Raw genomic sequence first — 14,494 nt, 5'->3', positions numbered from 1 at the left:
CCTTGGTTTATCTTCTTTCGTTTAACTCTTGCTTTGTTTCTTTTATAGACCGTTTTGGCCCGGATCTGTCTGCGGATATCCTCAAGAGGTTGGGACTTGGCGAGGACGGAAAAATTGTTGATTTGCATCCTAAGGCCTTGCCGCGTGATCGCAGACCGCTCCCTAACGAACTCATGGACCAGCATTGAAGGCACTTTGGATGTGACGGCTCGGCGAAGGTTGCGATGAACGTGCCGCGCCGCAAACCAAAGGCAACGTCTATGGCGGCGACGACGTCAACTCCGGCTCAGCCTTCAATCCCTGTGGTCCAAAAGCAGCAGGTGGTCATCGATGTTGAGGAGGAGGTCACTGTTGCGGAGCCTCCTCCTTCTTTAAATAAGAGAAAAGAGACCGAGTCTGCTGCTGCCGCTGCTACCGAGGCTGGCAAAGAAAAGGGACCTCCAACCAAGAAGGCCAAGGCTGGTACGGATCTAACTTATGGCTCAGATTTGGCTGGTTCATTAGGCGTTCCTGATGACAGGCTTTCCGACATGTCAATGAATGTTGACATGGATGCTTTGTCCGAATTTTTGTAGATCAACACGACCACCGCCCCTCTCACTTTGAACGGCAAATGGGGAAGCGGCCTATGCAGACGGGCAATCAAAATGTCACCGTCGAATCCTCAGCCGTGAAGCCTTCCCCCGCTCAGATTAGGGCGGAAGGCATAAGGTTGATCAAGGTGCTGGCGAAGTGGGCTGACATGGCCGGTGCTCATATTATGGAGCAAGAAAAGGTCATGGCTGAACCTGCCCCTGTGCTTGAACGGCTTAGGCTCGAGCTTGCTGCCTCTAAGAAGGAGGCCGAGAGGGCCAAGGTTGAGGCCGACAAGGCGGTCCTTGCTGAGCGAAAGCTTAGGGAGGAAGCTGACAAGGCGGTCCTAGCCGAGAGGGCCAAGGTTGAGGCTGCGGAGGCTGACGCCGCTAAGCTGCGGGAGGAGCGGGACAAGCTTCAGGCTGCTTTCGACTTTGCTGTTGAGAAGAGGGAAGAATGGAAGTCTCTGTATATGGCTCAGTCGAAGGCGCACAGGAATACAAGGGCTATCCTCGCCCAGAGGGAGAAGGACATTGAGACGCTCCAAACTGACGTCATCCCTAACATGTGCGCCCAATACCGGGACCAGGCCGAAGAAGCTACCAGGGAAGTAATCAGGGAGCTCTTTCCTGAAGGCTCCTTCCCGTGGCAAAAATTTGACCAGCTGCTTGATGATAAGGCAGCTGCGGAGGAGGCAGAGACGAAGAAGGCCGCTGAGGAGGCTGCGGAGAAGGCGGCCCATGCTGAAAAGGTGAAGGCGGTCAGGGAGGAAGCTGAGAGGGCAAAGGCAGCCGAAGCTGCCAAGTCGGCTTCTGGGTCGCCCACTGATGGTGATGTTGTTACTGCTGCTGATGGTGAGCAGAAACAGGCATAGGGAGACGGGCGGTCGTCACCGGATTCACCCGGCCCTTCAGACAGTTTCAGCTGTTCGGGGGCCAACTATTGAGCCTTTCCTCCCTGCCATCTTTTTTGGCGCTTTCAATTCTTATGTCTGTAACCTTTTGTTGTACCTTTCCTTTTTTTGTTGAACTTTGCTAGGTAGTTTTTAGGCTATCCTTATGGGGACGGCCGTCGACTTCTTTCTTGTATTTATCTGTGAACATTTTTAATAAGAGTTCGTTTATTTTGCCTCTGGCTTGGCCGAGGTCTTTATCTCATTTTCGCCTGAGTTGTCTCCCTGCGTTTTTAACATATTGAGTGCTTTTTGTTTTTACCTTCGGCCTGGCCGAGGCAGTTAGGATGCACATCTCAATTGTACTTAAACGTCTTTAAACATGTTGGCGTGTCAGTCGCTTCCTCCTTCTCTCTCGACCTTAGCCGAGGCGTCAGATTTGCGCTTCCCAACCGCCGTTGTGAACATGTTAGCGTATCGGTCGTTGTGTCCCCGTCACTCTCGTCTGGCCAAGGCAATCGGGGTTACGGCGCGACAGCGTTCGTATCTGTAGACGTGTTGATCGCTTCCTTTTTCACTCTCGGCCTGGCCGAGGCGTCCGATTTGCGTTTCTCAACCGTACTTATACGTTCCTAAGCATGTTGGTCGTTGTGGCGAGTATCAACTGCTGTTGGCAAGTCGCGTTTCCCTCGTCACTTCCGGCTTTGGCCGAGGCAACCGAGTTTACGTTTTGACTGCTTTCCGTATCTATAGACATATTGATCGCTTCCTCTGCCACTCCCGGATTGGCCGGGGCAGTCAGATTTGCGTCTCAATAGTGCTTATACGCTGTTATACTTCGGTAGTGACTGCCCGGCTTTGGCCGCGGTGTCTACTCTGGCATAACTATGGAGGGGACAAGTATTTTGAAAACTTGGATCACTTTTATAAGGTATAATCACACGTTGGGGTGTCCACAACGGTCCCGGACACCTCCGCCGCTATATGAAATATTTCCTTAGGTTGTCTGTGTTCCAATGGCTCATTAGAGGCACTCCCTCCATGTCTGTCAGCCGGTATGTCCCCGGCCTCATTTCTTCAACCACTTTGTAGGGTCCTTCCCAGTTGGCCGTCATTTTACCATGGATGTTTCCTTTGTTGGTCGCGGCTGACTTTCTTAGGACTAGATCTCCCACTTTTAAGTCTCTTTTGTGGACCCTACGGTTGTATGCTCTTCTCATTCGGTTTTGATACACTGCCAAGTTAAGCCGTGCCGTGTCTCGGCTTTCTTCGACCAGTCTAGGGAGGTGTCGGGCCTTCCTCATTTTCGATCCCCAGTTAAAGGTTTGCGTTCTGAATGTCGGCACCGATGCTTCAATTGGCAGGACGGCTTCAGACCCATAGACTAGGTGGAATGGACTGTACCCCGTTGCTTCTTTCTCCGTGGTTCTAAGGGACCACAGGACGCCGGGTAGTTCATCAGCCCACCTTCCCTTTAGATATTCAACCTTCTTTTTTAGCCCGTTCAGGATTGTTTTATTAGCTGCCTCCGCCTGCCCGTTGCTCTGAGGGTGGCAGACGGAGGAGTATGCGAACTTGATACCGAGCTCTTCTAGCCAGTTCATCACCATGTCACTCAAAAACTCTCGGCCGTGGTCAAATACCATGACTTGGGGTAACCCAAAACGAGTTATGATGTTTTCCCAGATTACCTTTCTCACGGCCGCCGTGGTCTTGGTAGGTACCGCGACAGCTTCGACCCATTTGGTGAAGTAGTCAACGACGACGATCAGGTACTTCCTTCCTCCGGAGGCCGTCGGAAATGGCCCTAATAAATCCATCCCCCACTTGTGCAAATGGTAGGGGGCTAAGTCTTCAGTTGCGGGTCTCGGGAAGGTGCGTGTATCACCGGAGCATGCATCTGACAATTCTTGCACTTCTTGGTCTTAGCTCTGGAATCCTCAAGCATGGTGGGCCCGAAGTAGCCGGCTCGGAGAGCTTTGTGGGCTAGCGTTCTTGCCCCATGTGATGTCCACGAGATGCCTTCGTGAATCTCTGTCAAGATGAACTCCGCGTCGGCTGGGCCGACACATTTCAAATGTGATCTTATTACGGACCTTCTGTATAGTTCTCCTTCGAACACCAAGTACCTTGCGGCGATCCTTCTTATCTTCTGGGAGAGACTGCGGTCCTCCGATAACTCTTTTGTTAGTTTGTATTTCATTATCGGAGTCATCCACGTCGTCTCGGCTTCGATGTCGCCCACCATGCCGACGGTCTCGGTGATGCTTTTAGCATTCACGATATCCACCAAAGACGGTCCTAGTGACATTCTTGATGCTTGAATCGGCGATTTTGAGAGAGCGTCGGCTCGGTTGTTCTCAGACCTGGGGATGCATTGGATTTGGAAAGATTTCAATTTAGCGGTGTCAGCTTTTACCCTTTCCAGGTATCTTACCATCCCATCGTCTCGAGCCTCATACTCTCCTCTGATTTGGTTAGTCACCAATAGTGAGTCCGTCTTCAACACAATGTGTTCCGCCCCGGCAGCTCTAGCTAGCTCGACTCCAGTTATCACCGCCTCGTATTCGGATTCGTTGTTTGAGGCCGAGAAGGTAAATTTCAAGGCATACTCAAACTCGTCCCCGTTTGGGCCGATGATAAGGATGTCGGCTCTGAGCCGTTTGTTCGTAGAGGACCCGTCGGTATATACATCCCATACGCCGGCCGGGATTCTTCTTGGTATGTGAACTCGGCCAGAAGTCTCGCAAGTGCTGCCCCTTTATCGAGGGCCTCGGCTGTATTGAATGCCGCGGATAGCTCTCTTGCCCATTTGATGAGCCTGCCGGATTGTTCAAATCTTTCCAATGTTTTCTCCAATGGTTGGTCGGTTAAGACCGTCACAGGATGCGCGTCGAAGTAAGGTTTCAGCTTCCTTGCGGCAACGACGACAAAGAAAGGTTGCTTTTTCAATCAGTGGGTAATTTCTCTCGGCGGGTAGCGAGTGTATGGTGACAAATTAGATTGGGTGTTCTTTGCTTGTCTTCTTCTCTCGACGATTACGGACCGACTGTGGGGCAAGTAATCGCTATGTATAGATATAGCGTCTCCCCGAAAGATCGGCCTGACAGGGTTGGGAGAGTTTGAAGATGAGCTTTCGATTGCCTGAAAGTCGTGTGCTTTGTTCCTCCCCCAGCTGAAGTCTTTATTCCCCTTCAACACTTTGAAGAATGGGGTGCTCTTGTCGGTGACCGAAATGAAACGGCGAGAGCCGCCATCCTCCCGGTCAACATCATAACCTCTTTTTGATTTCTCGGCTCCGGTAGGTCCAGATTGCTGGACTTTCTCTCGGATTGGCATCAATTCCCCCGCACCGACAAGCACGCCGAGGAACTTACCCGCCCGGACACCGAAGTTGCATTTCATTGGGTTAAGTTTCATCTTGTATTTTCTTAGTGAACAAAATGTTTCGCTCAAGTCGGCCAAGTGCTCGCTGTCAGACTTGTTTTTTACAATAGCATCGTCGACGTAAGCCTCGATGTTTCGCCCTTTTTGATCTTGAAACACTTTGTCCACCAGCCTAGTGTAAGTTGCGCCAGCGTTTTTCAAACCGAATGGAATCATTTTATACATGTATGTGCCGTGTATGGTGATGAATGCGCACTTAGGCATGTCTTCTTCGGCCATGAATACCTGATGGTATCCTGAGAAGGCGTCTAGCAGGCTCAGCATAGTGTAGCCTGCCGTTGCGTCAATTAAGCTATCTATTCGAGGCAAGGGATAGCAATCTTTAGGGCATGCTTTATTAAGATTTGTAAAATCAACACACATCCTCCACCCCCCTGATGACTTTTTCACCATTACAACATTTGCTAGCCACTCAGGGTAAGTACAAGGCATGATAAAGCCCGCCTCTAATAGTTTGTCTACCTCGGCCTTGATGGCCTCATCTTTCTCGGCCGAGGAGTTCCTCATCTTCTGCTTGACAGGGCGAGCGTTGGAGAGCACGTTCAGCTTGTGAACGATCACCTCTCGGCTCACGCCTGGCATCTCGGCGGCTGAGTACGCGAAGACGTCTTTGTTCATCCTTAGCAGGTCTAGGATATCGGCTCTGAATTTTGACTCCAGGCCGACACCGACAGTTACGGTGCGTCCTGGGTCAATTTCCACTTGCTCGGTCTCGGCTCCCTCGACCATGCTGACGTTGTTGGTGTTCATCGGATCACCCTCATGTTGTAAGGATGGGCTCTCCCCCTTCTTTGATTTCTTCGCCACTTTGAGGGATTGCATGTTGCACCCTCTGGCAGATATTTGGACATTGACAATTTCGTCCCTCTCGTCTTTTGAGACGAGCTTTTGTGCCTCCCCACGGTCCGAGACATACATCAATGTCAGGGCCCGGATGGACATTACAGCATTGGCCTCACTCAGAGTAACCCGGCCTATCAGAACATTGTAGGCGGACGAACCATCAATGACCACGAACTCAGATAAAACGTTCTTGGCCGCATCCGCCTCGCCGAACATCACCGGCAACCTGATTGACCCCAGGGGCACCAGGCCGGCCCCAGAGAAGCTGTATAGTGGGTTGGTGCAGGGGCTCAGGTCCTCAATCTTCAGGCCGAGGTTGAGGAAGCATTCCCTGAACATGATGTTCGTGTAGGCGCCTGTATCAATTAGGCACCTCTTAACCAAGTGGTTGGATATGTCCAGGTGGACCACCGGTCGGGTCATTTGTGCGGGCTACGACTCCTTCGTAGTCTTTCTTTCCGATGGTAATATCGGGGACGGTGGAAGCGGGGATCGCTGTGGTGGGCACAAAGTTGATGGCTTGGTAAAGCTCATTCAGGTGCCGTTTGTGCCCATTAGCCGACCCTCCATTCTCGTTTCCTCCGATAACCACCTGGATCACTCCCATCCTCCTGCGGAATACGATTTCTGTTCGCCCCCGCCGGAGCTCGTTTCCGGGGCCCAGCTACGTACTTGCCGAGGGCCCCTTTCGGATTAGCTCCTCGATGGCGTTCTTGATCTTAGCCGACGATCGTCGGTCTTATGGCCGGGCTGGCCGTGGTAATCGCAAAATTTGCTTGCGTCGCCCTCCACCCTCGTCTTGGGGGGTCTTGCCCACTTCTGCCCTTCATTCTTGCTCAGGGCAAAGACCTCGGCCGGTGATTTGACCAGGGGGGTGAGACCGTGGTACCGCTTCGGGTGTATGGTCCCGAACTCCCCGCGCCCGCCGAGCTCATTTCTGTTAGATCTTTCAGTAGTGACCTATTCATGTCACGGCGACCTTCATCAGTATTCTCCCGGCGGCTCCTCCTTTCTTGGTGCCCAGCTTCACTGTGGCCTACCCAGGTCTTGTGGTAATCCTCCACCTTTACGGCTTGGTCCGCCATCTTTCTGGCGGAGTCCAGGTTGAGGACCTCGCACTTGATCAGCTCATTTTTGAGCTCGCCTTTCGGGAGGCCTTTCATCACTGCGAAGGCCGCCGGTTCGGTGTTCACTCACGGATCTGCTGAGCTTTTGCGTCGAACCTCTTCACATAGCCGTAGAGACTCGTCCTCCCCGCTCGGATAGTGAGGAGATCCGATGTCTCCACGGCCCTTCTCTGTTGCGCAGCGTCTTCGGGCTATGAAGTTATCCCTTAGGTCGGCGTAGCGAAGATATCCGAACCATTAGGCAGCCCCTTGTACCAACTCTGGGCCATCCCATGCAGGGTTGTTGGGAAGACTCGGCACCATACCTCATCAGGCTGCTCCCATACCGACATGTAAGACTCGAAAGCCTCGGCGTGGTCGGTTGGGTCACTTTCCCCTTTGTATGATAGGGACGGCAGCTTCAGTTTGGTCGGCACAGAGACTCTGAGGACATATGCACTGAGGGGCTGTTTGACCATGTGTCGAATGACACGCGGCGATCAGCTCCTCGCAATCCTTGTCCGGCTTCTCTCTCCGTGGCGGGAAGGGCTTCTCGTTGTCTGACTTTGGGTAGTCGGACTTCTTTCTTCATTTCTTCGGGGCGGGCCTCGTTGTTGCCGCGGCGATGCTGTCCTCCCACGAGTGGGGGAAGGACTTTGGTCTGCCACTGGAAGCACGGGCCCCGCCGGCGTCCTAGTATGCATGGCTCCTTGTATTGCCCCGGACAAGTTGTTCGGGGTCACTTTATGGGCCTTGGTCACCTGCGGGTGTGCTGCCGTCACCGTCGTTGCGGCGGGGGTGATCGGCGTATTACCCATCGAGGTCGGGAATAGCTTCAATTTGGCTGCATCGACCACATGTCCCATGACGGTGACTTGGCCGGCAGGCAGCGGTGTTTCCGGTAGTATTGGCATCCCGTACGCCGGTTGAATTACTCGGCCGGTGGGGGACTGCCCAATCTCAGAATTATGGACTGTATCATCCCGATAGAATGCAGTTTCGTCGCTCACAATTACTTCTTGTTGCTTTGACATCTTCTTAGCTTGCTGGGTGGGTTTTGTTTTGTTTTTTTTTTTTTGTAAGGGATTTGGCTAGCTTCTAGTATCTTATCCCCACAGACGGCGCCAATTGTTCCGGGTGTAATTCCGGAGCAAGATTTGTTACCACGTAAGCTTGAAGAATGATGACTTTGCTTGACTACTCTTCCTTTCGGCCTCTCCTGAAACAATGAACAAACTGAGGGCTCGGCTTGGTACCGAGCGAACTCACTCCGACGCTCAAGTCAGTAAACTTAAAAGGGATTAAGTTGTGTGTTACTTGGCACAAAGTATATTGTAGAGAGATAAGGGAGTTTATACCAGATTAGTGTGTTTAATTGATTACTTTCGGGATCCTCTTCTCAATGAGAGAGGTGGAGTATTTATAGACTTTCACCTTTTGTCACGTAGTGGCCAAGTGGCAGAGCAGGTGGAAAGATTGTTCTACCCTCGGCCGAGGGACCCATGGCAGGCCGGCGGGCCCTGTTGACTCCATGTCGAGGGGTCTTGGATGTGAGTACGCGGATAAGCCTCCCGGCTGGCTAGTTGCCTAGCCGAGACCCAAGTGACAGGCCGACTGGCTACGTCGGTTAGGCTGTCTAAGACGTTGACTTGCTGTGGATATCTTTGACCTTGCTCAATATGTTGACTCGGTCAGCGGGTGCAGAATATGCCCCATCAACTAGTTTATGTAAAAGTTATGTTGATCGAAAGTGAGTCCAATACGAGTAGGATTCTAATTTCTAAATCTATCTAAAATCTAAATACGGTATAGGGGGTGTTTGGTAAACAGCGGATTGAGAAATTTTCAGCATATTCAAGGCTTTTAGCATGTTTGACTCACCAATCTACTATTTTGAGTGATAAGTTTATAGAGGGAATAGAATTGCATAAGGTAATTGTATTGATAATAATGTTGTCTTACATAATATATGGTGGGCTATTTATAATAGCTCACATTTTATTAAACCCTAATCCTAGTTTGGCAAACTCTAATGGGCCTAATATCCCAATACCCTCACGCAATCGTAAAGGCAGTACATAGTACGAACTTTACGATTGGAGAAATACAAGAAAATCATAATCGATATAAAAAAAACACGTCTTCTTCTCCTCATCTTGATCTTCTTTCAAAAAAAAAAATTCTCAGCAATCTTCTTCTTCTTCACAAGTTGGTTGGTAAGGGTGCGTATTGGACTCGCCAGACAAATTTTGGTGCGTATGAGACTCGCCAGACAAATTTATTGCGTAACTCGCCAGTTTTTTTTCAATGCTTAACTCGCCAGTAAATTTTTCATGCGTAACTCGCCAGTAAATTTAATACCACCTTGATTAAAGAAATAAGATTTCTTAGATTTGCCATATTGAATGGAAGAACGACAGAGGAAATTGCATTTTTTATTTTTTATTTTTTTAGATTTGCCGAAAAAAGGGAAGAAAATGATTTGGGTTGGAGTTTTTCTAAGGATTTGTCGAATAAAGCACTAATCATCAAAAAAATATTGCCTATGCTCATGACTACTGGCCGTACTGGTCCAATAACCAAAAAATTGATCATATCAATATGAATTGATTTGAATTTATTCATTCTTGAACCTAATCAATCAATATATATATATAAAAGAGACTTTTTTCAGACAATTCTAGAGTCTCAAACTTTTATAAAACACCTATATACTTTAAATATTAATATGACTTCTACAAATTATCTAAAATGCTTTAAGATAAATTATAAAATATGACAGATTGATTAATACCGTACAACTACTAATTAATCTATTATGCATATGATAGACTTTGAAAGCAATTTGATTAACCCTTAGCTGTAACTTCCCAATTTCATTAGAATTAGAAGTGTGATAAATCAAAACACAACCTTAGTGTATAAATAAACACTATCTTTCACGCTTCTTCAATTCTCCCATAATTGGAGTTTGGTATTTTTAGTTTCATGTTACAACACCTTTTAGCTTTGTTTTTTTAAATACTAATTATGTGCTTAGTACGTAGTAGTCATCATTCCTTTATTTTGTAGGGTATTTTGGAGGGATTAAGCGTGGGAATGGATCAACATGCTACCATTTTGTACTTTCGGGTGAGTTCCTATGACTTAAACATCAAAATTTTCATCAATTTATTTTATGATTATAAGTGATATTTTTTGTGATATAACTACAAAGATGTATGCTTATAAGTTTTTTTGTTTGTAGTTATATTAGTTATATATTTTCTAACCTAATTTTTTGAGGATATTTACGGTCAATTGATGATTTTATCATATAATTTTACTAGACACAACGCGCAATATTGTGAAGGATTAGCCTTTGACGAAACGTCGAAACGTAAGTGATTTCGAGCCTAAAAACAAAGTTTGCCATATGCCTTCGATACTATGTAAGTAATTGTTTTTTTATTTACGTGATGAATTTAAAATATCGTCCGAATTAGTTAAAGCAAAACAATTTCCAAAATTATAGAGGTCGTATAAGTTAAATTAAAGTTAAAAAGAAAATACTTTCAAATTAAATTATTAACCTTTTGTTTTATTTTTTCAGTTGGATGATCATCATCTAAGACATGATTTATCAACCAGGATTGGATTTACGATTATGGACATAAAATTTCGACCAACAATGAAGGTCATGATGGCGAACAATGGGGATAAGGAATCAGGAATAATCTTCATCGCCAAAATAAGCGATTACAAAAGTTTGAGATCATTTCATTAAGTCTCCGTTATCTGTGTTAACACTAAAACGGGGCAATTAGTAGCACACTTGGGCATATACGACATATTTATTGTTTTACCTATGCATTTTGTTTTTTGGTTTTTATACTTTTATCCCGTCTTAAACTTAAGACATATATCCCATCTTCTAAGAAAATTTGTGTTTAGCATTTTAGCACATATACCAACATTAGTCTTACAATAGCTTCTTTCTATGGGGTACTTCTTGATTAGTTCCTAATAGCATTATACGGAGTAGTATTTGTTTTTTTCCTAGCAATTTGTTAGAACCAATGGTAAGAGCAAAATTTGAGTAAAGATACATGGGTCGCTTACTTCTTACGATTATTTTTTAGCTAAATATTTATTATGAGACCACATTATACACCTCAAAGACTCTAACAGAGTATCAGAAATTAATATAAATTGTCTTACTTTACTTTTTTAACTACCTAATGATGATAGAATTATATTAATATATATATATATATATATATATATATATATATATATATATATAAAAACTATATGATAAGGATTTTAAAACAATTGTAGACCACTCAAACGAGTTGGATGGGTCGGCTGCTGAGGCGATTCATACATGTTAAACTCGAATACGGGTGAGACTACAAAATTTAGATAATTAGCACAAGACTTTGATGCAAGGTTTGATAGACCACTCAAACGGGTTGATGGGTCGGCTGATGAGGCGGTTCATACATGTTAAACTCGAATACGGGTCAGATTAAATATGGGTGGGCTTATACGGGTCACGGGTCAAGGTAGAATCAGAATACATTTCAAAATATAGATTGGTATGGTATATTTTATTTGTCAAAAGCAATCATATTCAATAATAATATTATAATTAATATTACTCACCATACTTATAGTGAAGAATTATAAAAATTATATTAATTTAATAAAATATATAAACTTGATTTTTCAATTATTTTTGTAATTTAAAATATTTAAAATAATAATAATTTCTAATTATTCTACAAATATAAGATTTAACATACTCCGTAAATACTCACATTCTCACGAGAAAACTAATGTTAAGAAAGTAAACATAATTTCTCAATTGCGAAAATACAATTAGAGACGAATCAATATTATAACCCGTACAACGTACGGGCACAAAATCTAGTATATTAAAAGGGAAAAACGGAAAATTTGATTTGTTTGTTAAGATCCCGCCGGTGGGCATGATAGCTAAGTTAAACACCCACCGGCAAGGGCGGAATCTGATACCATGATAAGTTCTGTTATCGGGCCTGGGCCGCACCCGCATGGAGGAGAGAGAGTCCGACTAATAAGCCCAAGGACGTTCCATCCCAAAACCAATTGGCAATTGGTGGAGTAACTCTTTGGTTTATATGATAAACAACTCTCTCCTCTTTTTTCAATGTGGGATACTCACATGTGCCTTTATCATGGGTGAGCTGTATATTGACACTCCCCCTCACATGTGAGGTCCCTGTTCAGGCAGATTGGATTTTTTTAAGTCTTTTGTCCAACTGCAATTTTTCTGGCCCAATTTTTCTTTTTTTTCTATTTTTCATACCCATGCCTTTGTTTTAATTTTTTCGACCATGAGCTCTTATACCATGATAAGTTTATAGAGGGAATAGAATTGCATAAGGTAATTGTATTGATAATAATGTTGTCTTAAATAATATATGGTGGGCTATTTATAATAGCTCACATTTTATTAAACCCTAATCCTAGTTTGGCAAACCCTAATGGGCCTAATATCCTAATATTGAGTGTTTGGTAAATGGCATATTGAAAAAGTAGATTGGAGCTCAATCTACTGTTTTCTAACATGCTGCTATACCCTGCATATTCACATTAGTAGATTGTGAAATATGAATCCGTTAACAATCTACACATAGATACAACAATCTATTAACCAAAATCTGCTAATTACCAAACACTTCTACTAAATCTGCTAATTGAAATATACTAGTCAAACCTGTTATTCCAATCTGTTATTTATAATCTGCTTGATCAATCTGCTTCTGCTAATATCAATCTGCTGATTACCAAACAGCGCCATAATTTAAGGCCTGTAAATATCGTCGAGATTGTTTTATTCAACCGTTTATTGTGTTTATTAGTTGGGCCAATGTAGATTTTAAAGTTGGGTAAGAGATAAAAGTGAGAAAGAAAAACCTACAATTGACTCCCTATTCTTACATAATTTATACTCCCTAATGTTGTAAAAATAGTAATCTATGAAACTATCTATTCCGTATTAAAATATCTATTACCTGGCCCGACGACTCCATATGAATGACCCGACCCGACAACGACCTGAACCCAACCCGACCCGACTAACCGGATTCATAAGTGATCCAAACCCGACCCGAATGTAGTCACGACCCGATATGACCCGACCCGACTGACACCTCAAACTATTCATAAGTAGGGAGAATTTTCGATACAACTTCTAATATATAACATTAAAGATAGTTATGTGAAATCTTATTTAAATTGTCTTACCGGGTGTATTATGAATATTAAAAGTTTATAATTTTTATTAATATATAACTAGATTGATTTTCCTAAGAGTAAACTTTGAACAAAAGAAAATGAGTATTGATATATATTTCTAAAGTAAATGTATAGAATTGAATGAAGGGAGGAAGTATAATATATGGCCACAACTCCATACAGTACAAATTTACTCGTTAATTAGATTGATTTTCCTAAGAGTAATGGAATAATGGGTGAGGAACTGACGATCAATAAAGTATCCTAAAAAAAAAGATGCTTAGTAAAAAATAGTCCGCAAGTCATAAGTAATCATGTGGTTGAAGACCAAAATGTCAAAAGATATGCATTTAATCATGTTGATTAGGTAAACTACTTCATGTGTTTTTAAACGCAAGATAAAACGACTTCGTCGTGTTGATGTTGATGATTTAGAGGATTTTGTCCATATACGTGCATTGACCGTTGTTTCAAGGACGACGACCTATAGAATTTGTCACATAAACTTTGCAAATTCATTTTAATAGCAATTTTAGGAGTTTATTAAGTTATTAATCAATAACTTAGGATACAAAAGAGAGCGATACTGACATGTGGTATGAAGTCCAAAATATGGTCGATACCACATGTCGTCTAATCCGTATAGAAAAAGAAGTAACAAAAAACAAAATGCATGAACTTATGAAAACATACAAAACTACTTCTTCTGTTTGATCAGACTTATTTGGCCGCAAGGCTTGGCTAATAACACCCAAAAGGCTCGAAGACCCCTGGTTGGTTCTGCTCCTTATTTTTCCATAAATTAAATTCTTTCATAAAATATAAGATTATCATGATATTGGAGGTTGAACAATAATTCTTGTTTTCATCTTTACAACTAAATAAAGTACATTTTTGTAAGTTAAAACTTAAAAGTCTTAAAGGATGAATTGAAATCGTTTCACTTAATCTGTTAATCATCATTGTTTTTCATAACTCATAATGAAGTACACCATATTGTGCATGCTTATTTAAGGCATAGATTGCCCAATAATGTGACTTACGTGTATAATCCACTACATAACTACCTTTAATTATTAATTATTAATTATTATTATTATTATTATTATTATTATTATTAATATACTTGAAAGAATGATTGGAGGATCGAATTCGTCAAGGCTTTTCTATATTATTCCATTTACCATACAACAGTTTTATAAATAGAAGGGGTTGAGATTTATGATAACACAATATAAATATATAATATGAAATATACATCGAATATTTAAACATATTCCTATATATCACTATGGCATATCATGTCCATATAGATTGTATACAAATGTTTAAGTCAGGTATATTTGGTTTAAACTTAAAATAGATAAAA

At 43.5% G+C, this 14,494-nt stretch overlaps 1 long non-coding RNA gene across 1 annotated transcript; it reads left to right on the top strand.

Annotated features, from left to right (window-relative positions):
• The first annotated feature begins 9,821 nt into the window (after positions 1-9,821).
• Positions 9,822-10,830, top strand: LOC141621178 (uncharacterized). The gene is made up of 3 exons (XR_012532132.1): positions 9,822-9,993; positions 10,191-10,292; positions 10,454-10,830. It is a non-coding gene; the product is annotated as an uncharacterized LOC141621178 (long non-coding RNA).
• The last annotated feature ends 3,664 nt before the right edge of the window (positions 10,831-14,494 follow it).

The sequence above is a fragment of the Silene latifolia genome, chromosome X, assembly GCF_048544455.1.
Source record: "Silene latifolia isolate original U9 population chromosome X, ASM4854445v1, whole genome shotgun sequence".
Lineage (NCBI taxonomy): Eukaryota > Viridiplantae > Streptophyta > Magnoliopsida > Caryophyllales > Caryophyllaceae > Silene > Silene latifolia.
The sequence above is the reverse complement of the archived record's forward strand: the minus strand, read 5'-3'. Positions and strand labels throughout refer to the sequence as shown.